Source organism: Falco punctatus (assembly GCF_963210335.1).
Source record: "Falco punctatus genome assembly, chromosome: 1".
NCBI lineage: Eukaryota > Metazoa > Chordata > Aves > Falconiformes > Falconidae > Falco > Falco punctatus.
Window position 1 is genome coordinate 67,574,822 of NC_137580.1, and position 22,705 is coordinate 67,597,526.

The 22,705-nt window shown below is 42.3% G+C and overlaps 1 protein-coding gene across 1 annotated transcript in view; it reads left to right on the top strand.

Annotated features, from left to right (window-relative positions):
* The window catches only part of COL25A1 (collagen type XXV alpha 1 chain), a 365,971-nt gene that overhangs the window by 7,919 nt on the left and 335,347 nt on the right, over positions 1-22,705 (top strand). Inside the window, exon 3 of the mRNA XM_080374081.1 lies at positions 1-22,705. This exon is cut by the window's right edge and continues 15,063 nt beyond it. The gene's annotated coding sequence lies outside the window, so the exon portion shown is untranslated.

Here is a 22,705-nt window from a genome sequence, read left to right on the forward strand (position 1 = left end):
GCACAAGCCAAATAATAGCATTCATGGAGAATTCGTGGAGAGAGACCTGAAAGAAGCAGAGGACAGTGAGCACTTTGGATGTAGGAGAGATAAGGAGGGGCCCTGGGAGAGCCAGGGGGCCTGGATGAGGAGAGGCTGGATGGGAGAGGAGCTGGAGAAGAAAAAAATTTGGAAGCAGCAGAGACAAGGAACCAGGGTGGACTGGCCTGAAAAGGATGAAGAAACAGCACGGACAGCAGATGAACTTTTGAAACCTTGTGGGGGATTGGTGGCTGTGCCTGGGCAAGGTGCAGGAACTACTTATTGAAGTTAACCTGGTATGGGGTGGTAAAAGCCTCGGTGCAGCTGGCTAGTTTGGATAGTGCTGTGACACATAACGAGAGGCATCTGTTTTTTTCTTCCCCTTTGATGTCTACCTAACTGCTTCAATTGTAACTGAGATCCCAGTTTGGGATTGGTTCTAGAAATAGATGAACATTGGCTGACAAAATATTTACTACCTGCGGAAAAAGCAGCTCTGGCCTGACACCATTTGGAAATGTGGCTGAATATTTTCAGTTTCAGAAGTACTTTCTTTAGCATTTTTGACTGCTGTAGGATGCAAAATGAGGAAAGGTGATGAAATGACTAGTAGCAACTGAAATGCAACTAAATGATTGATACTAAGTTCAGCTCCCATCTACCTCCTTTTTCTCCTTGATATCAAAAAGCCTTTTGTTTTCATATCAGGCTGACCCAAAAGATCTGTTCATTTATTTTCATTTTGGCCAGAAGATCAAAACCAGCATTGTCTTGTATTCCTTTTAGTACTTAAACAAGTCTTTTGCTTCACAAACATGTGCCCGAAGTTAATCATGTGTTTAAGTGCTTTCCAGATTAAGGGTGTTAAGCATGTGTCTGAATGTGTTCCTGTGTAGTTTCCAAGGGCAAAATACTGCCAGAAAAATCGACTGGACAGGCCCCATTCCCCTAGTTTGCTTGTCCCTAAGAGTGGGGATTATGTTTATAGGACATAAATTAACCCAATGTGATCTGAGGTCTCCGAAACTGGGAGCACTTGCCATGCAACAGTGTTTTTTTCTTTCCAGCTCTAGGCTGGACTTGAACAGGGCAATTGGGGTTAAACTTAGCTTTCCTGTTCAAAATTTCATGCTGTTAACTTGCTATAGCTGTGACAACTTCTGTTGGTCTTGTTGCACAGTGTTCACTTTTTATAGACTGGGGTTGTGTCACAGGACCAAAATGTTTATGTACGTGCAGGGTGGAGAAAGCAGAGAAATGAGGGACCCCTTTTCCCATCTCCTTGGAGACCTGGGAGCAGCTGAGAAGCCTGTGCTCAAAGATTTTATTTTACTGTTCCCCAAGTAAACACATTCATGAAGAGACCTGGTCAAGCATGGAGGGGACCATAAATAAATCGCTCCCCTGAGAATAGCCACAGGCATTCACATTTCCCAGCTGCAGAAGCTGTAACCAAGAAGCATTCTGCTAGCTTTGGACATTAATCGATCCCTAGGATACACATTTAATGTGCTGAAGTCATTAGTTCTTAAGGATTTCAATTAGAAAAATCACTGATATTCAACAAATGGCAGGGAATAATACTAATTTTTTTAAAAAATAATTTATTTTTTAAAGTTGAAAATTTATTTTCAGAATTTTTTGAAATGTTGTATTTTCTCCATTAGTGTACAGCATGTCAGAAGCAGTGTACAATATGACAGCATTACTGGCAATCAAATAACAAGAAGATCAGTATGATGTCCCTTATTTGAAATAATATTTGACCTGAAGCATCATCACCAGTGATACTGGTTACTAATAGTACACAGGGGCTTTTGCTTGCCTAGTTTGACAGGCTGCACAATAACTCAGAGAAAACTGATTGCTCTGCAATCTCTGCAGATAGATATCCCAGAGATAATCCTGCTCCCTTTGTGCTGTAGTACCTTCTTTGGCCTTCGAGGGAAAAAAGAGAGTATGTTTAGTTTTAGATGGGATTTTCCTACCTGGAGTAAACAATACAGGTTGCAAGAGGAGTTTTGGTGGGGAGAGAGGCGGAGAGGATGAAGAGGAGAGTCCTGGGCTTCAATATCACATTAATGCTTAACATATTTCTAATTCTTACTTCAAACTGAAGAGATGTGTAGTTATTTTCAGGATTTTTCTTTTAATTCTACCTATCAAGGACACCCAGCATCCAGTTGTCATGAAGATTTTGATCCCCTGGTTCTTGAAATGTACTTAGTCTTTCTGGGTGCCATGAACCTATATAGCATTTTCTCTGTTTTTTGTACTTTGCGGTGCAAACACTCTATATTCCACCCCCACCCCCACCCCCCCAATGCTGCTCATCTGCTAAATCTTTAATATTAATCAGGCAAAAAAAGCAACATTTAAATGTAAATGGTGAATTGTTAGAGATTAACATAGTTTGCTCTGATTGTCTGGCCAATGACTCTGAAGTTGTTTTTTCCAGGCTACAAAACCCTTGAGACAGGGCCTGTGTCTCTCTCTGGGTATTGTAAATGTCAATCACACAGAGAGGGCTCAATAAATAAATAATGCTGGTTTCGTTACTGCTGAATGATGTTTCCCTTGCCAGATAAATTACAGCAGAGCAAAGATCAAAATTCATATGAAACAAAAGAACTACTCTGATTTATTGGTGCAGAGGACAGAAAACTGTGTGAGAGCACACTCCTGTGCAAGTTCAATGTTACTTCTTCACTTTTTTTTTAATGTTGGAGATGGAACACTTGGTCTGTTTTACTGTTCTTCAGCAGGCTTTAGAGGAAATGATACTGAAGTTTCAAACAGTCGTGGGGTAATGCAAGCATGGATATAATGACCAGGATTAGGAATTAACTCAATAGGCAAGTTCCTTCCCAAATAATGGGCTTGACTTGATTCAGGCAACTCCCCAAATATGTGCCTGACATTTAATCTTGACTTCAAGAGAAGCTAAGCAGCTGCTTAAGCTGCCCTGAATAGCAACAGTCTCTCAACTGTGGACTTCTTATGCTGTGCCTAGCAGTGGCAGTGACCAAAGGGACGGTAGTGGGTGTCCAGCAGCTCCGAGGATTATGCCCATCCTGTGAGTGCTGGAAACACTGTACTTTGTTCTGCATGTGCTGACGAACACAGCTCCAGTCTGCTAGCTACAGATTAGAGTTGAAACGGTAACAGCATCTCTAATCTCTGCTGCATTTAGCATCCTGAAATCCTATACATCTCTCGAGCCTTGCTACAGAAAGTATGGAAGCAGATAAAGCAAATGATAGATTTGTTATGAACTGCTTAGAAAGCAAGTAAACAACTTTTTCACTTAAGCTGATAAAAGTCAGGACTTCAGTAGCGTTACACTGGTGTAAATGAGCACAAAATTAGACCTGCCATCTGATGCAAGCCTTGCAGAAGCTCTTCCCACGAAAGACCCTCGGCCGGGGCCACTCGGCAAAGCCCACCCTGCCTTTTTCAGCGGCCGGTGGGATGCGTTACGACCCTCACGTTGCCAGATCCTGCGGTAAATCAGGGAGCAGCCCTCACTTCAACCGGGGTTAACAGCGCAGCGCTGCTCCCCCACCAGCGCGGGGAACGCAGCGAGGCGGTGGGAAACGGCGGGGGCCGCGGGGAGGTGCTGCTGCCCAGGGGATGCACCGGCTGCATCGAGGGACAAGGGAGAAACGCTCCAAACCAGGCTGATGGGCTATAGCACGGGGGGGATCAGTTTTGTTTTTTGTTTGTGGTGGGTTTGGGTTGTTTTGTTTTGTGTAGTTTTTTTTTTTTTTTTTTTTTTTTAGGCATTCAGGTTGGAAATTTCAGGCAGAAACGTGCAAGGCTGTTGTGTGGAGTGAAACTTAACTCACGGTTTGCAGTAATTCCGGAGGGCTACTTTAGCGTTTAAGAAAAAGCATTGCCTTTGGGTTCGATACTAATTGCTAATCCAGGAGTTTACTTCTCTAATCTAGAACGTTGGCTGCTGGAATTCAGGTAACAAAAAGATCTGTGGTGCTGTGTGTGGAAGGGTTTAGCCTGCTTGATAATATGACCTAAACATATATTGAAAAACAACCACCCCAATTTACAGGATAAAATGAAATTAAAATTCAGGGATGTAATTAAACAGAGAAATTAGAAATATGCCTGGGAATTCAAGTAAGGGGATTTTCTATGTCTGGGCAGAAATCCGATAGGTTTAATGGTGATTCCAGTTTGAAACTGAGGTGTTGGAAAAAGCTTTTGCTGGAGCTGTGTTGAAGGACTTCCAAAATATGAAGATTAACTGAAAAGTCCATTTATGTGTTTATATTTACTTGTCGCCGTAGCAAAGCTCCAGCTGCTGTGTAGTTTTTATCACATTTCCCAGTGACTGGGGATGCTGTGAGTGCTTGCATTGTTCATTTGCTATTAGATAGTATTGTCTTCTGCTGGCCTATGATGATTGCTGCCATAAAATGAAGAATGTGAAAATCGGTAAAACAATGTCAAATTTGTATTGTCCATTGGCACATAAATGGCTATTCATCCACAGGGAGCCCACTTATCACTAGTGATCTTTTCTCTGTGCCTTTCTTGACATGCTGGCTCAACTCTGGGAATTTTTGTAAAAGCTTTTCTGTTTTGTTTAGTTTTGTTCAGGGCTCTTTGAGGGGTGGGTGGGAGAAGGGATACTGTTTTAGAAGTATTTTGGACATATAAGTTGCGGCAGTTCTCTTGCCCCCATTTTATAGAAAAAGCCTAATGTCTTCATACTTGTGTGTTTATTTTTAGATACCCTATTTCCATATTTAGTGAATGCAGTTCTCAGCCTTGCAGAAAAAGAGGCTATGTATATGGGTATCTAAACGCATAGAATTGAAATTCCAGAATAGTGTTTAAATAAGTAGCTCAAGTCCCAGTCAGACTCAACTCTGCGCATTTATGCGCCCCACCCCGCTTAATGGATACACTATATTGTGCATCTAAAGCAAATGTATATTCTTTAAGGTGCCATTTTAGGGAAAATATGCTTCTCAGCCACTGCCTTCACACAGTTTCCATTGCTGCTGCTGCTACTTTTACAATCAGATCCCACTTCTTGCCTCTGCTGAAGGCAGGCATGGCAGCTACTGTCTGGTGGCTGCAGCAATGGGAAGCAAGGCATTGGTCCCTGGCAAAACCAGCAACATGAGAGGTAGTAGTGGGATGTGGAGACTGGGAGTCTGAGGTCCCAAGGAAGATGGAAATTGATGTGCTAAAGGGGACACATGCATTGCATGATACATTTGATATTTTTGTGTGGGTCAGTGGTAATCAGGTGTTACGGCACAATTCCAGCTCAGCTTTGCCAATAAGCCAACTGTAATTCTGTGGGGCTTTGCAGGGAGAAGACAGGGAGATAAATATACACTGAAAGGATAAAGTAACTGTTTAAATTTAATTGGGTAACCTGAAAAACTTGTTCGTGATCAGAAAGCCTACGCTGATAAGCCCTAAGCTTCCAGGAAAAGTATGTCTTGTAGAACAGGGAGCATAATGAGAAATAGTTTAAATTTTACTATTTCTATTCTATATGGCTTGCAAATATTCCTTGTGTGAGAAGTGTACTTATGAGTCTTCCAAGTATTTCTATGTGCAATAGAAATATTTCTTTTTTTTTTTTTTTTCTTTCTCTAAGAAACTGGTTGGAAGATTGTGCTGTTTTCAGCTGTTCCACTGGCAGGACTCAGCTGGAGGGTCTGCCATCAAAACTTTACCCTGGGTTATATCAGATTCTCATTGTTTTTTGGGGGGAAGGAGGGGCATGATCTTAAGATATGTGTATGCTTTGCAAACAAATATAAGACTAGACCCTGCTACAGGCAGCACAAAGTCTACTTTAGGCAGAAGTCGCTGATACTACTTTACCATGAAGTGAGAGCAGATGTTATTGGTGAGCAGAGGAACATTGGAAGCCTTTCAAAGGAAACACATTTAAGGAGGGATTTGAAGGAGGAAGTGGCGGGAGCTTTGCACGTGAGAGGTTATGATGAAATGTTTAGACTTGATCCATAAATGACAGGACAACATTCAGAACAGTCTCACCAAACGAATCATAGGCTATTTGATCTGCAAGTGTCAAGCCTGAAAAGTCCCTTGGCTGCTTGTAAGCATTTCAAAGTGAATTCTTATAAAAGGTAAGCTTAAATGTGTGCCTTCCTTTGGAAGGCGGATTAACAGTGCTCCTAGGAGTATCAAAATGAGAGACATACTCAGTTGGTCAAGAATCTTGATTCCCCAGTCTACAATCAGAGGGTGAGAAAGAAACTAAAGATAGTGGCTGACGCCAACACTTCTCTTCTTGCAGATAAGCTTGCTGTTATATGAAGTTTTTAGTATGAAATTAATTTCAAAGTTAGGACGGGGAAATAAAAAAACCTTTAATGTGTGTTTTCAGTGCTCATCAGAGCAATCAGGAACTTTTAGGAGCTGAGTTTGGACATGTTTCCTTTGCCTGGTAGAAGAATGCCAGCACTACTTCGACCTTTCTAAAAAGTACATCTTTCCCAGTGATTAATTTGCAGAAGAAAAATACACATACTGATCGAAGGAATGAAATAAAATGTAAGAGGAAGGAAGGAATTAGAACATTTAACTGGAGGCTCTGGTCAAATTCATTCTTCCTGGTTCTTCCATTCTCCACTGTTTACTTTAGCTGCACCCCACTGCAAAGTTCAGCTCAGTGTGTATGAATTTATAGAGGATCTCTTCTCTATTTTTAATACACAGATGTATCGAAACATATTTTCACAGGAAAAGGGGGAATCTGGTCTTACAAATGCTTTTAACATTAATGGAAACCCTGCTTCTCTGTCCTTTAATTGCCTTGAGACTCTCCAGATGGGGGTCAGATCCTTGTCTCCTATCAGTTTTCTACTGACCACTCACCCAAGTGAGTTACTGCAGGCTTATGCAAACAAGAGAACTGTGGAATCAGATCCTTGGGTTTTTGGCATGTACCCTTCTGTGTTGATGATTAGACTCTCTAAAATCAAGCGAGATAAGAGCAGTAAGCTCTGCTAACACAGCCAGGCCGTGTATGGACTTTGGGTGATGCACTCCTCTTAAATCACTGCCTGATTCCTTCAATGATTCAAAAGCCAAACCCAGAAACTAATCTATCTATGGCCAAAGTATTTCTGTTCCTAAAAAAGCCAGTGAGCTCCATATGCAGATTTGGGGCACTTCTTGCTGTTATTATTTTAAGGTGATGTCTTCTGAGTAGCTGCCATTTCTCATTGCTGTCAGAGCAGACTAGTAGCTCAGACTGTTGCTGCTGGCACTGTGTCTTGTTGCAGAAATAGTTTATTTGTATAGGTTTCTGATCCTTTGTAAGTAGGAGCCCTAATGCATTTTATTGATGCTTCTGGCTGAAGGTGGCCAGTTCTCATTCTCCTTTTACAGTCTGCATGTAGTTAACAGCTATCAACTGCTCTCATGGAATGAGGATGAGCGTTTGTAGTAATTCTCTCTACTACCACAAACAGCTTGCTGGGTCTGTGCCAGCTTCTTCAGTGCTACCCCACTGTGATCCCACCGCTTGTGTTTCAGATCCCTCGGTTTCTCCTTCGCTATCTAATTCTATGCACTTGCTTCCTGGCAAGGTCCCTCAACAACACGATACCACAGAGCAAAGCTAATATCCTCCATGCTAGGATTTTTTTTAGGAAGGGTTGAAAAAGGCTCTCTTATCTTGGCAGGCTGGCATCTAAAAAGTGGGAATGTTGGCAGATTGCTCTTGGATTGGCCATTCTGAGGAAACTAGCTTCATCTCGCTCTTCATTTTTTATGCCTTTTACAGTCTCACATGTACAGTTTCACTTCTTTTCTTGGTGGAATAGGTTAAGAGCTGTTGATTAGACAGACTGCATCACAGTTGGTTGAAAATCAAAGGTCGAGATTTTTGAAATGTTTAGGAAGATGAATAAGCAGCACGCTTCCTTCACGATTAAACCAGTGGCTGAGCTGCGGGAGCACAGAATGTATGTGATTTGGGCCATTTATTCACATTCCCAAGTATGGCCTTTTGAGCTAACTTTAGGTACTTCTGAAAAAAATCTTGGCCAACTGTCAACAACATAATCAACAAGCAGAGAAGTCAGTTCGAAGTAGACCACCCTGAAATAGTTCTGCTTTTGCTGGCAATTTATACCATTCCCCCCTGGATCTCTGCCTTGAGTGGAATATCCTGTTGGATTTATTGTGGCTTCACCACAAAAATGGTAGTGAAGTCCCCTCTAAATTTTCTCATGAGGAAGGATTCAGCTGCGCACGAGGAAATAAGGTGTCACAGATAGCATACATATTGTTTATAACCTTTTTCTTGAAAGTAAGTATCTTCCACCATCTTTGGATCTTCTTGGATTCTTTATCCTGCAGAACAGGCAAAACTATTCATAATGACTCAGTAACATGTATTTTGGCCCTGCACAGAGAAGTGGGAAGGCAGTGTATCTCGGTTGCAGTGGAAAGAAAAATATGCTTTTAGAGGATATTTAGACTTATGTGTTACAGCTGGGAGCTGCTCTCCTTCTTTTATGGAAGACAGGAGCACTGAATTCACCTAGCAAACCCACACGTGGCTTTTAGTGCAGATGTTTCTGACACTTTAAGAGCAGTACTCCTCAAATGGGGCACTCTGGCATGGGTGAGGATTTTAAGCACTGTTTGCCCAGACTTCACTGAGGTCTCAGACTGACATGTGGGAAATCTGTATTTTTTGCCAGACTCTGCAGGTCTCCCAGGGGGCAGCTGCAGTTCACTGCCTCAGTCCCCAGCTGTGGAGGTGACGTGTGCTACATTTCCAGGAACTAAACCTCAGTAAAACTAACCAGCTGGCCTTGAGCTCCTCTGTTTTGGGACTCTTCTTGTGGGTCAGTGTTGGGAATGTACCAATATTAGTTTCCCAGGTGCCATGACGAGTTTTACCATTTTGTTAAATGGTGCTAGGTTTTGTCGATTATATCCTGAAATACAAAAGTAAACTCTGCCTTCCACCAGATTTAAAACAGTGGTGGACTATTTGCTTTTTGATGAGTATCATGTAGAGGCATTGGTATTAAGTGTTGGGGGGGGATTATGTGGCTTTTCCTTTATTGCTGGATGGGAAGTTTATATTAAAGGGATACTGGGATGGAAAGGTTGAGAGTCAAATGTTTGGTGTTTGGTGCTGACACTGAAGTCATAACTAATGAGAACAAGCAGGTATACAAAGAAACCTATAATAAGTCCCATGATAATGGAGTTTAGCACCAGAATAGTGCATACTTGTACATTATACTCCATGAGGCTTTAGCACTGACATAACCACTAACAGCTAGAAAAAAAATTCATTAGTAAGATGTGAGGAATTAATTTCAGTACTGATAGAAATTGCATCTCAGGTGCAAAATGCTTAAAAAGTAGATGTACGTGGGAAAGCAATGTTATTTGCACTAAATGTTTTTACAGTAATGCATGTGAAAAAATAATAACTTTGTGCTGTAAGGATAGGTGAGTTTAACAAGAAACCCACGTAAGATATTGCCTTCAAATAAAGTAGTCTTCCAGACCCGTGTACAACTTCTTTTCTTAGTTGCTTTTTACCTTTCTTCTAGCCTCTGATTAAGATTCCATTTGGGTGTCTTTTGTATCCGCAAAATATCAAATCTGAATTTACTTCACCATTTGCATTTTTGGTTTTCTACTGCTTTACATTTACTTATCAGTAGCAAACCTGGTTTTGTCACTATTTATTTCAGTTCAGATATTGTGCTGCATGTTTCAGGTTCCCAACCACTCTTGCCCCTCCACACGCAGAAAACAAGCAACAATCTTTGCAGGAGTGCAGATCCCAGCGTAAAACATTTCTGCTAATGTGACTTCGGTGCATATGCCCATAAGACAGCAGTGTAAAAGGAAGGGAAGGCATTCTGCTGGGTGACAGGTTTTGCTGGCTTCATAAGTCTGTGGTGGTCCCCCACTTTGTTAGGTTGTTAACTGGTGTTTGGGAGGGGCACAAACTCATCGTTCCAGAGGCTATGGGAGAATAAGAGGAAGCTGGCTTGGCTCATAATGAAGAGAGTGCAAACAGCAGGGTGAACTATCAAGGCACAAACTCATGTCAAGACAGCAGTCGTGTTGGGCTCAGGCAGTATTTTAAATTCACAGTTGGCTACAGCTTATTGGAGAGCCTCGCTCCAAAGACTGAAAATACCAAAAGGTGCCTGAATAAAATGCATCTGGAGAAAAAGTATTCAGAGTATTGGTCACTGTTGGGTTCAAGGACATGTTATTAGTAGGTTATTGGTTCATTTTCTGGTATAGGCAGTTGCTCTCTTTGAGGCATTTCTATTCATATTCCCTCTAGGACCACAATTTCCCCTTAAAGAAGGTTATTGTGTGCACAGTTTTATATTTAAGCAAAAGCAAAATACATTTAAATTGTAGATCTGTTAGAAGGAGTTACCTATTTCTTTTTTTCAGGGCGTTGGGCTTACTTAGGGCAGTTCTACGTTTGCTTTGTGAAGCTAGGAAAGAGATAGGTTTAGAGATACTGTGTTTTACTTAATTTCTTTCTAAGAGATGACTTTTACTATCTTTAGACGTGAATTTGGATGGAATAAATTTAATTCATATCAAAATTAATTTAGGTTTCAATTTCTTAGCTTATTCTTGTATTGAGAGTAAGTCAGAGAAACACATTGATCAGTATTAATTTTCTGTTTCATAACACTGTGGTAGCTGTAACACAATAGTGGGACAATGACTGGTTATTTCCCTGAAGTTTCTTGAAGTCCCAGGGCTGCACTGTAATCTTCTCAAGATTTAACATGCATTTACTAACAGCATAAGTTCTGGCCACAAAGCACATGATTAAAAAGTGCTGAAAGAAATGTTGATATTTAATTTCCTTTACATTAACAGTGGCATTCCAAAAAGAAATAAAACTTAAAGAGTTCAGAAAGTGAACAGGCAAAAGGGAGACTTGGGGGAAAGTTTCAGTTTTCTACTGTGCATTTGAGTTTACTTAAGGTAATGTGATTTACTTATGCATGTGAAGTGGGGAGTCAGCAGTACTTCTCTCTGCAGGATCCTGGAGCAATTGTGCCCAGTTCTTGGGTATGTCATTGCTGGACAAGTCAGTGGCAAACTCATTGTGTTGCTTTTCTCTGAATTCTCTCAGTTGCAGTCTGAAGCAAGTTTGGCTAAGCCGTAGGCAATACAATACCCACATGTGTTAGCCAAAGCAGTAAAAGCTGATAGGAATGAGTTAATACAGTGTGAGTGAATAATGTAGGTGAAATGGAGGGTTCTGGTTTGTGATCCCTGTCAGATTTGGCAGTGGCAGCTGATTCCTAGCTGCACCAGCTGGCTGTCCTGCCCTTTTTTAAGGTTAGTGCCCCTGTAGCAGAAGCGATGGAGCAGGAGATGTACCTGCTCCTCAGCAGCAGTGCACTGCTCGGTATTTTAACATAAACTAAAATCAGTGGTGCTTTAAGTTGATATGTTGGGTTGTGCACTGTGGCGTCAGTGGAGCTGACGTGTTGCCTGCTGTGCTGTCTCTGCCATCAGGGCAGCAGCTTTTGGCAAAAGGACAGAGAGGATTTGAGGGGCAGCAAACTTTTTTGGATGGCTTTGCTATACATGTTGGGAATTGTGTACTATATTACTAAATTGAGAAAATGTAAAGAGGAGGAATATAATTGCACAAACTCCCTATTAGTGACATATTAGAATATTATAGCACTCACAGTTTTACTAGGTTCCCTGCTATCTTAACCAGCTTTGAACTGTAGTTTAACAGGTTACAATCCTATAGTGGAATTCCACTTGAATTTTGGCTTCCAAAGGCAACTGACAAGATTATTAATTTATCGCACACTGCCATTTGCCTGACTTCATCACCAGTGTTCACAGCATTTTGCAAGGAAACGTAAAGCAGGTCCTAGCTCTGAAAGACTTGTAATTCAACAGTCAGACCATGGCACAGAATTAAATCAAGGAAGGGATGCAAGTCTTTTTTTCAATAGTATGGTAGAGAGTTTGCCACAGCCACATTATCTGAAAGAGAAATTCTGTGGATGCAGAGGAGCTCAGGCGAGCTCAGGAGGGAATGAGTTGACCCTTCTATGCTACAAATGTTCAGCAGTGGATTAAGCATTTGGAGAAATCCATCTGAAGACATGTTGTCCGAGACCTTCAGGAAAAAGAGAGGGTCCCAGAGCCAGAGCAGAGACAAAAGATGTCCAAAAATATGGCTTGTGTATTTTGTACCCAGGTTTCACAAAGCTGTAGGGATCCTGGAAGTTGAAGACTTTCTTCCATAAGAGAATGAGCACTGTTCTTCCTTCAGCCCCAGTAACTATGACAGACAGTACCTCCTCTGCAATCCTTCCCATGAGAGTGAGTGTCCACTTCTGGCCAGTGGAGACACAGATGGGCAAACAAATGTAGTTAGCTAGCAGACCAAGAGTGAAACTCACAACCGTAGATGATCATAATGCTCTGAACTACTGTCTAAGTGTGGAATTTATTTTATATTTCTTGGAGGTGTACACAGCTTTTAGCAGCACCCTTTTCTGCCTTTGAAATTGAGCAAAACTAAACTAAATGCAGAATATATGAAATCAAGTCCAACATGCAGACCAAATGGGGTTAGTGTTTGAAAGCTAAATATAGACAGTGTTTCTAATCAGGGTTGGAAGGCCAGGAATAGAACAGCATGGCACACAGGATGCAGAAAGATAGTCAATTAACCTTAATTCAAGTTCAAAGTTTCAGTCTGTGCTGCTTTGCTGGCTGGGAGTGTGTGTCGAAGTACCCATGATATTTTGGTGAGGGCACTGTGATCTGTCAAGATTTTCACAGCCCACATCTAAAAATCTATTTTTAGACTTCAGCTCTTAAAGGGGGGGGGGGGGGAATAAGCAAGCTAAGCCAATTTTCGAACAAAGTCTTAGAATAATATTTATTGCTGGGCTGAAAACCGTGATGGCCAGTTACAGATGAGCTACAAACCCCAGAAAATGAGGCTTACAGTGGAAACTGCAACTCAACCATGTAACGATAGCATTGTAGATGGGATATGGTAACACAGAGCCATTCCCTGCCTGAGTGAACTGTCTGCCTTGGAGTTCTGACTCCATCCCCCTCTTTTTGGGGCTCGAAGGGAATCAGCAGACATCTCCTCAGATGCTAAGCATCAGAAACATCAGCATATCAAGTTGTATCATGGTTAATTTCAGGCCTGAAAATAAGAGAAAGACTTTTAGAATAGACTGTAAATAGTTAGCAAACTGTAGAATAGGCCACTAGGAGAGAGGGGAGAGGAAAAAGTAAAGAATCAGTGCTCTAGTGGCTTAAACCATGCCCATAAATAAGGGACAGATGTTTCCCGTTGGAGCATCCACTTACAAAACAGCTTCATCTGTGCAAAGTGGCACACTGCAGCTTCTATATATAAACTGCAGCATAACACAACATAGCTGAGTGTTTATGGAAGCTTGTTTATTTGTAAAACATTAAGAGTAAAATCAGATATTTAAGAGCAGGTGGGATGTCTGTTGGTAAGTTCCCAATATTTCCATGTACAACAGCACAATTTTTTGTCTGCCTTCACAGAAGATGCTGCTATGTTCCTGCAGTCAGTGCTGGCTGTCAGTTCTGAATGCTACTTTTTGCATTTATGCAAGACATGAAAGCATCCAGAAGGTTGAGATTTAGGCCATCCAAGGCTAGATAATTGAGGGCTAATGTACTCTCCATATCCTTAAGTCTGTTTCCATGCACAAGTGCATTATGGTGTTTCATTACCAGATCATATAACAGTGTGATGTGACAATGTGACATACTATTCAGCAAAACAGGAAATGTTGAGAAACCTTTCTGTATTATTCACATCAGCAGCTTTCAATAATAAGTGACATGCCCTCCGTGATGGAATGAGTACGGATCCATTAGTATTCTTCATAAAGCATCACTCTTGTCATTATGGTAATGACAGACTTGCATGCTTAACCTATCACTTACAAAAAGAGTATGTTTGTTTCTATAGAACCAGATTGTTCTCCCCCACGTGTACTCAAGTAAGTGAGACAATTCCAGGATTAAGGGTCTCAGCAATGTCAGCAGGATTAAAGTGAACATTTTTTCAGAAGTGACTGGGATTTGTTAAAAGCCTCTTTCTTTAAAGTGTTATTTTTGATGCATTCCAGCAAGCACGGTTTTTACTAGGTTCATCATATACTGCAGTGCCTCAGCTACAAAATCTGGATCCGGATTCATAACTGGACCAAAGTCTCAGGTCTTTCTGTCCTTTACAGAGACAAAAAATTGTGGCTTATGACAGCCAGACTCCCTAAGAGCAGGATTTAGTATTAGGAGATTAGGAGTCCCTTTCCTGATGTACCTGATCTCAGGTACATCATTTCACTTGTATTTCAGTTTCACAATTTCCAGCAAAGAGGTAAATGAACTTTTCTATCTGGTGAAAGGGAATCATATCTATAGGAAACATAAAGCATATTAGCATGCATATATTCAAAGACATGGTTAATCATATAAAATAGTTTTGGGACACCTCAGAAAAAAATGCTTTTTCTTGAAGATACCCTCCCAACCTTATAAAAAAGTCCAGACATGTTTGTTTCACAAGCACCCCTGTTCAGTCCTTGCTAACAATTTCTGTCTGCAAGATTGCACAGGCAGCCCTGCCCCAATGCAGCATCAGCATTTGGAAATGCTTTCCCTGACTGTAGTTGGCTTAAGTGCCCCTTGCTGAAAAAGTGCTCCTGTGTAATCAGCAGGGGCAGGCAGGATGGTGTTTGCTGGGGTGTGAATTTGCAGCACATTAGCTGCTCTACATTAACTCCCATAGTAAATGTGTCATTGTGCTCACAAAAGCATTCTTAGTACAGATTACAGCTATCCACACAGGAAGCTAGTGCAGAGTAGCTAGGGCTGTATAAATTCACACCTTAGCTTAGTCAGTACTAAATTTCCCCTGTGGACAAGCCCACTGTCTATTCACCTACTTAGCTTGTGTGGCTCATAATGTTGCTTTTCCTCAATTGCCTCATTTCTGAATTTGCTCGTGGATGCATCTTCTTTTCTGCCTTTGAGAGTCATTCGTTACATGCTAACCACCAGGCAAACCTTTGGTTCCTGCAGCTGCTTTCACGTATGGTACTGGTGGCCTCTGAGCTATCAGCACTAGGTTTGCCTGCTGGAAAACAGGGATGCTGTGTGATGGTACCTCAAGTTATACCCACTGCTGTGTTTCCAGCTGTAGCTGGTATTCCCTCTATGGACACCCTCCTCTGTCCTCCACAACCGATTTCATCTTCCCCTGCCTCCTCTGCAGCTCTTTGTAACTGGCTTGGATTAGTGTTGTGTGAGAAAAGTGAAGTCCTAGCGCAATCTAAGCATGGGCTCACTGACTTACCCCATACTCTGAGAGCAGCATGCTCAGGGGACAATCTGAACCATACCTGAGCAGAGCTGTTATAATTTGATTATTTGTTTTACAATAAGATCAACACCTCCAAATTGTTTGGACACCTTTGGTTGGGTATAAAGCTATCCGTTATAAGCCAGGAATGCTATAAACTTCCCTTTAGCACCTGCTTTGCCTCATTACTTGCTTTTATGTTGCTCAGACTTGTTGTCTGTCGGTTGGATGGTAAGCTGTTTGGGACAGAATGGATGCCTTTTATACTTTAGCAAGGTCTAGGAGAATGGGGGACCCCTATCCTGTTACACAGGGGCACAGCCGCAGTACAAGTAATGGTGATCGTGATTACAACTGACAACTGAAATAAATGGTGCTCTGCAAACCTCTTCCACTTCAGCTGCATTAACATGAACGGCAGAGAATACAAACATGATCCCAACATTGAAAGCTAGGATCAGACTGGTAGTGTTACAGTTGTATTTTCCCTCCCCTTTTCATGACCGGATTACACACCTTATTAAGAATATTTTCCTGCATGCTTTGTGTTATTCCTTTGCCCTCAACGGTGAAGGAATGCAAGAGCAAGCCTAGCATTTCTACGCTTTCTCTCTTTCCCCCTTGCTAAAGTATGTGGGACTTGATGTCTAATCCATACGGTTTCTAGGGCAGGGTACTCAAAGAGAAAACACCATTATTGATAGAGGACATCACTGAGGTGCTTGAACAATGCCCCATTGTGAGAATGGAGAGGTTGTTGATGGTTCAGCTCCAAGCCTTGAATACCCTCTGCTAACCCCACAGCTGACCCACAGGAACCTTTTCTCCTTGCCTGCTAGCCCTCTCTTTTCCTGACGAGTCTTTGTTGCTTTTCTATTAAGGGTCCTCGGTGTACTCATTTGCATGGCGATTTGCACTTCCAGCTCACAGATAATCCACAGCCAGGATGTTGCTTCTGTTCTAGAAATAAACCAAAAGGGTCCAGAGACCTTAAATATTGTATTCAAGGATGTGCTTTGCAGAGGAGAAAGAAGACCATTCCTGCTCCACTCAGCTTCTGCGTTGTACCTCTTTCAAACACAGTTATTAATGCAGTAAGTGGGAAATTCTTTCCAAAATCCTCTCTGAAAGCTTGATGAGGTGTATGCCCACTTCCCTGTAACTCCAGCAGGATGCTAACTTTTTATCACAAGGCCATCATAAATAATGGATTTTAGGGGAACTTGGAATCATTGCTAGGAAGTCTTACTGCTCCATAACCACAGATGGAAAGCTCTTTAGAATGGACACCTTGTACTGATTTCCTTGCTGAAAACCTTCGCAAATGCAGATTTTGGCTTCCTACCCAGAGCTTTGAAGAAATTGCTTTAATAAAATCTATCCTCCCCTCCCTAAAAGGTTTTTTTCTCCCCACAGCTACCAGTGTCTCAAAGCAAGTGAGTTTAGCCAGGGTGTTTAGCAGAGAAGAGGGTGCATGTAATTCTCACTTTTGACCCTGCAGGCCTGCACTTAGCCACTACAATCACAAGCTGCCTTAGTCAAACATGGCTTTTAAATATCCAAGTGAAAAGTGTGTGTGTGGTGATGATTCCTAGTTTCGGGTTAGGTCAAAGTAGGTAAGATTTATGATGGTCTTAACTTTTCATTTCCATGTTCCAAGTAAACACTTGTTACTAATTTTGTAAACGATGTGATAAATAAATATGTTACTGAGCTTCAGCAACTTTAACTTCTTTGGTAATCTTCGCTTTTTTTTTTTTTTTTTTTTAAATAAGTATAAGGAGATTAACTACTGCAAATGTGAATGTTTGGGTTTATTGATTTGACAGGTTAATATTGAACTCTTGTCTTGATCAATATTTGCCTAGGAGGATATTAAATCTTAGTGTCTGTTACAAAAGTCAGTACATGTATTGTAACTAGAACAGAAGAAAGTTGTAATGCTAGAAGTTTTATTAACCAATAATGAAAGTTTGGTAGAATTAATTATTTTCAGGTTAAAGTCAAATTAATCAAACCACTGGGCTGGTTTTTCAAGAGTGGTCAGGCATCTTGACCTGCAGTTTGGAGATACTTACTTTCAATTTATCCAAGTTTAATAAAGGAAAGTGTGTGGAGGGGAAACAGCCAAGATGATTGATTTACAGTTACATAAACCATTTTGTTTAACCTGAGATTAATATATTTAATTTAATGTGAAAGAAAAGCCCACTGAAGGAACAAACAGAAAATCACAATACTTTTCACCTCGCTTCAGCCAACAAATAGAAAAAGCAATGCTTTGAGCAGAGCTTGTTATTGCATTTGTTATACTTGCTTTCACTAGGTATATCAAGAAATTTCTCTGTATTATGGTAGTCTAATTTAGATTTTAAGAAAATGGGGGAAAATAGGCAGACAAACATTTATCTCCAGGGAGGAAACAACTGATTCAGCTGCAGCCAGCTGTTTCCATACATTTACCAGAGTACATTCCTCCGGGGCTCTCACACTGCTGACCTATAAAAGGTGAGTGCTAGGAGCTTTCCAATGTGTTATCTTTCCAGCGTAGATGCAATACAACATGAAAAAGGGAAATAGTTTCCCTTGTTCTCTTTGCTTGACGAGCCACCTTCCTCCTTCTAACGGGTTTCTCAGAGCTCTGCCACTTAATAAAAAAGGAGGTGACACTGATCCCCATCACACATTCTTCCCATTTCCCTGGGCATAGGTATTTAACAAAAAGGAATGTTCCTCTAAAGTTTTGCCTAACTCTTCTCTGAATTGCTGTGGGATGGCTCATGCCATTCCACAGCTGTTGTCTTGTTTACATAGCATGGTTTAAATGGACATTCCCATCATGGGACATATGGAGCGTGGATGTTACATATTGCATTCTAGAATAAGGCTAGTTAAATCCCACTTTTATGGCTTGAGTTTTTAAGTCCCTGTGAGACTTTGCTGCAAGAGACTGACAGGAGGGACAGGTGTATCATGGCTTCAGCCTGGTGACAAGTTTTCACATTCAGCTGCATTCTTCCAGTAGCAAAGGGCTGAGCAGCTGGCAGCCCCCGAGCCTCCCTGCCTCTGCGGGAATGCCTGTGGCAGGGAGAAGAATGTGCTGCGTCCCTTGACCCATCACGCAGCCGCATTACAACACAGGCACGGCTGCCACTCGTGTTCGTCAGGTGAGGCCTCCCTCCGATGCAGCCTCAGCCACCCTTATTTACCCTGAATGTGGTCCTGAGGTCCTTACCCTGAGAGATGCTGAGTGCTTTCAGGCAGCAAGCAGATCTCGCAACCAAGAATACGCAAAGAATAGGGCTTGCTGCATTCAGGTCTCTTTTTGCAAACAGCAAAACTTTCCAGTTTTGAAATTGGGTGGAAAATGGACATACCTCATCATGTTCCCTTGCTTGCTTAAACTGAGGTTTTAACAGGATTAAATTGCACTATTTTTTACAGGATACAGTTTTAAAAGGGTCCTTCTGAAGTCCATTCAGCCTGCAAGCAAGGTAACTCCGTTAAGTGAGTGCTCCTAGATGCAGATACCCTTTGTGTGTCTATTTTAGGCAGCAATTTTGAGGAACAGGTATATAACACAACTGTGAGAGCCAAAAAGCACATAAAGACTGGGCTTGTTTTGGCTGCATTGCAGCTGAGGGCAGCTAGGTATGAAGCAAAGGGCTAGATTACACTTTGTCCTACATGGATGTGTTAGGGACGAGAGTGCATCCTCCCTACTCCCTTCCTCTGCCTCATGTTGCATCTCTCATGGTCTGCAGAAATCTTTCTACATAGCTCCAGGGGAGGAGCTGGTACCACTGGCCAGGACTAGACATTTCTGTGGAAGCATAAAGTAGGGCTCAGCAGGCTGGGCATATAAACTGGCTACATTGTCAGAGTGGGCACAGCAAGGGCTCCCTGCACTGCTCTTCCATCAGCTTTCACCTGGGCTGTCCCTCTTCTCTTGTGCATGTTTGTGGTGCTGTGGCAATGAGCAGGATGAAGTGCTGCACCAAATTCCTATCCTAACTATTCAGGCTAAAAACCTAGCCGTAGGAAAAATAGCTAAGAAAAAGCAGAAACCAGTCACCTTCTTTGGTTGTAAAAGAGGAATGGTGTGAGAATCCAGGGTGAAGTCCCAGCCCCCCACGCCCTCGTATGAGCTATAGCCAGCAGGCAAGCGCTTTTCAGAGTCTTTTCTTGCAAGATGTGTTATAGGTATTTCTGCATACAAGCTATTTCCTCTTTCTTTTTTTTTTCCCCCCCTCTCCCCTTTGAAGGTCACTGTAAGGGTGAGCTGCACCATTACACAACTCAGTAAAGGCAGGTGCTACAATTACCTAGTCTAAAGAAGCATGCAAGAGCATTTTCTCTTTTGCAAAGAGAGCAAGCATCTGGATCTTTCCTCTTTTACAGTAATCTCATTTGCTGTGAAATGAATGCATTCAGATCCCTGAATTTTCCTTGAAGACTATCTCTAGGTACCAGTGAGCTGATCTGCAGCGATCTAGAGGCTGGGGGATATATAAATCTCCTTCATTTATGGCCACCTTCCTCCCGCCCTCCCCCCAAATCATATTCTCTCCCTCCAGATAGCAGCAGCTGTGACTGATGCATCCATCCAGTGGCAGGGAGGACAGCGTGGGTCTGAAGCTGCAATGTTGCTTGGTAACCACCTGCTGAAAGCACCACAGAGCCAGGTGCTGGAGCCCGTGGCATCGCATCTCTCAGACAAATGGGTGCCTCACAGTTGGCCTGAGGATCAGCAGTGCTCGACATGGACCCTTTCTGCGCGGCAGCCGCTGCGTTATGTGCTGGGTTGTCTGGTCATACCGTTTGAGAAGTTTGGCTCTTTTTCTCATCTCTGCAATTGATGTTGTGCTCTTCACATGTGGCTTTGGAGCACTCCAAGTCCATAAGGACAATGCAAACTTATTCTGCGCAAATGGACAAGGACATGACCCTCCATCCTCAACACCATGGCAGAAGAACTCAATGGCACAAGAACTCATGTATTTATGAAAGTATTCCTATTTGGATATATTTATCATATAACATTTTGTGATGTTCTGAGACTTTGTCATGTGGTACACTTAAAATATATTTTGGGATTCTGACATATTTGGAGCTGAGTCAGATGTGGAGCTTGGCTCCAGATCAGAATCTCGCTTACATTAAGTCTAGTTGTGGTATGAAACCCTAGACTGGGGTTTGTATTCAAATTAAATAATACTAGAATCCTGCAAGCTGTTCTTGTAAGAGCTCAGCTATATTTAGTGGCTACCTGAGCAGCTGAAGCTTTAAATAAAGTCAGTAGCACTTGCTGGACTTTTGTCCAGCATGATCAGAAGTCTTGTTGAAAAGGAAAAAAAATAAGGGTTTTTTTTGAAACTGAGCTGGTATATAGGCTTTACTTTTTTTAAAAAAGGAAGTATTTGGCCACAGGTTTGAGTTCATATCAGGGAATTAAATGAATTTTTCTTTCTAATGCTTTCCTTTTTCTGTATTTTTCTTAGCAATGAATGAGCCAATAACTCAATGAAAGGAAGAAGAAAGATGACCAAAGCAACATAGCCATGAAGTATCATGTGTCTGATGGTGTTGAACACAGATATCAAATTTGTCATTGTGCACATTACTGGCTTAAAACTCAGAAGCAAAATCCAAACCAGGATCAGAATGTAGCAGAACATTTATTTTGGCACATTAAACATAGAGTCACGTATTTAGCACAGCTTGTGGAGGAAGAGTCACACCTTTAAAAACAAAATGAAGCCTGTGTTCGCACCTCACGTGTGAAAACTGGACCTAAAAATAACACAATGGTTTTCCTGCATTAAGCAGACTACAGCACATGGAGCCATCAAGAACTTCCTTAGTTCCTTGGACCTCCTACCCATTTAATACCTGTTCCTTGCCACGATCCCTGCCTTGCCATTTTCCCCTTGCATAAATATACATTGTCCTATCTTAGGCTTACCAAGTGGTGCTCAGAGGCCGTGGCCTCCTGGCAAGCAGCGTGGACAAGAGGAGCAAAGCTGCAGAGCAGAGCCATGGGTTCTCCTGAGCCAGCACCAATGTTGCATAGGCTTCAGGGTCTTTGTCCCCAATCACATCATCCTGTTCTCTTCCAGCAGGGAGCCATCCAGCCTCATGGGCCCAGACTGCCAACCTGAACATGGTACTGGTGGGTAATCCAGGCAATTCACTTGAAAAGCACGCTCCTGGTCTGAGCTAGAGCATTAATGTATGCCCAGCCTGATGCGGCAGCAGCTGCTAAGCATCTGTTATTGTTGCTGTAGGCAGGGGCATTGCCTGAAGGTGCCCCTCTCCCTTTCTGCCTCTCTGTTGGTGATCTGATAACACAGAAAAGCCTTAATTTATTCATGCCTTCCCTCTGTGTGCTGTGCTCTCAGTGCCACCATACATAATGACAGCGTGTTAGTGAAGCTCTGTGCCTGCTTATGAAGCACAGCAGGCACTACAGAAATGCTCTGTGCTATTTTTCAGAATTACACAATTTTATTTAATAGTGCACTGGCTACAGGCTCTCCTGGATGCTGTAGGTAATTTCCCCATATTCCAGCCTGGTAAATGAGGAGGAGTCATCTTGTTTCCTCCAGGCACTGCTCCCCTGGGAGTGCTGCTGCCTGTGCAGATGCACAGAAGAAATGGTCCGCGTGTTCTTCTTTTGGTGCTGCTGCAAGGGGCCCTGTGCCTGCCAGGCTGGGGGGGGGGGGGGGGGGGGGGGCGGGGGGGAGCGTCCTCCCTGCGCTGAGCTCCTCACACCAGCCAACGGGTCAGCTGTGACATGGCTCCGCGTAACTTTCAGACAAACCCAACCCCTCTTTTTCCTGATGCGCAAGAGGATTCTGCCTGCCTTAGTAAATGTGATTCAGGTATCCGCAGTGATGAGAATGAAACAGAAGGTAAATCACCCATTCCACCAATGGGAAGGACTCAACAAGCGTGAATCTGGTAGGTCTTCATAAGAAAGTCATGAGACTGGCTGTGAATCTTCAAAGTACACAAACGTAATTTATTTTCAAATTTGCTTATGATCTGAGCCTCTAGTATTTGCATTTTCAAACTCTTCTGAGATTTGGAGGGCAAGAACTTACCTTGCTCTCTTTCTTTTCTCTGTTTAAACAGGTTCTCATGTAATCCTGACCCTCAGCACTGGTCTGCAAAGGAGCAGGCCATCCCTGCCATCCTGCCTCAGGCAGCTTCCCCTAGGCGAGAGCTGCCACCCGTGGTGCTGTCTTGCAG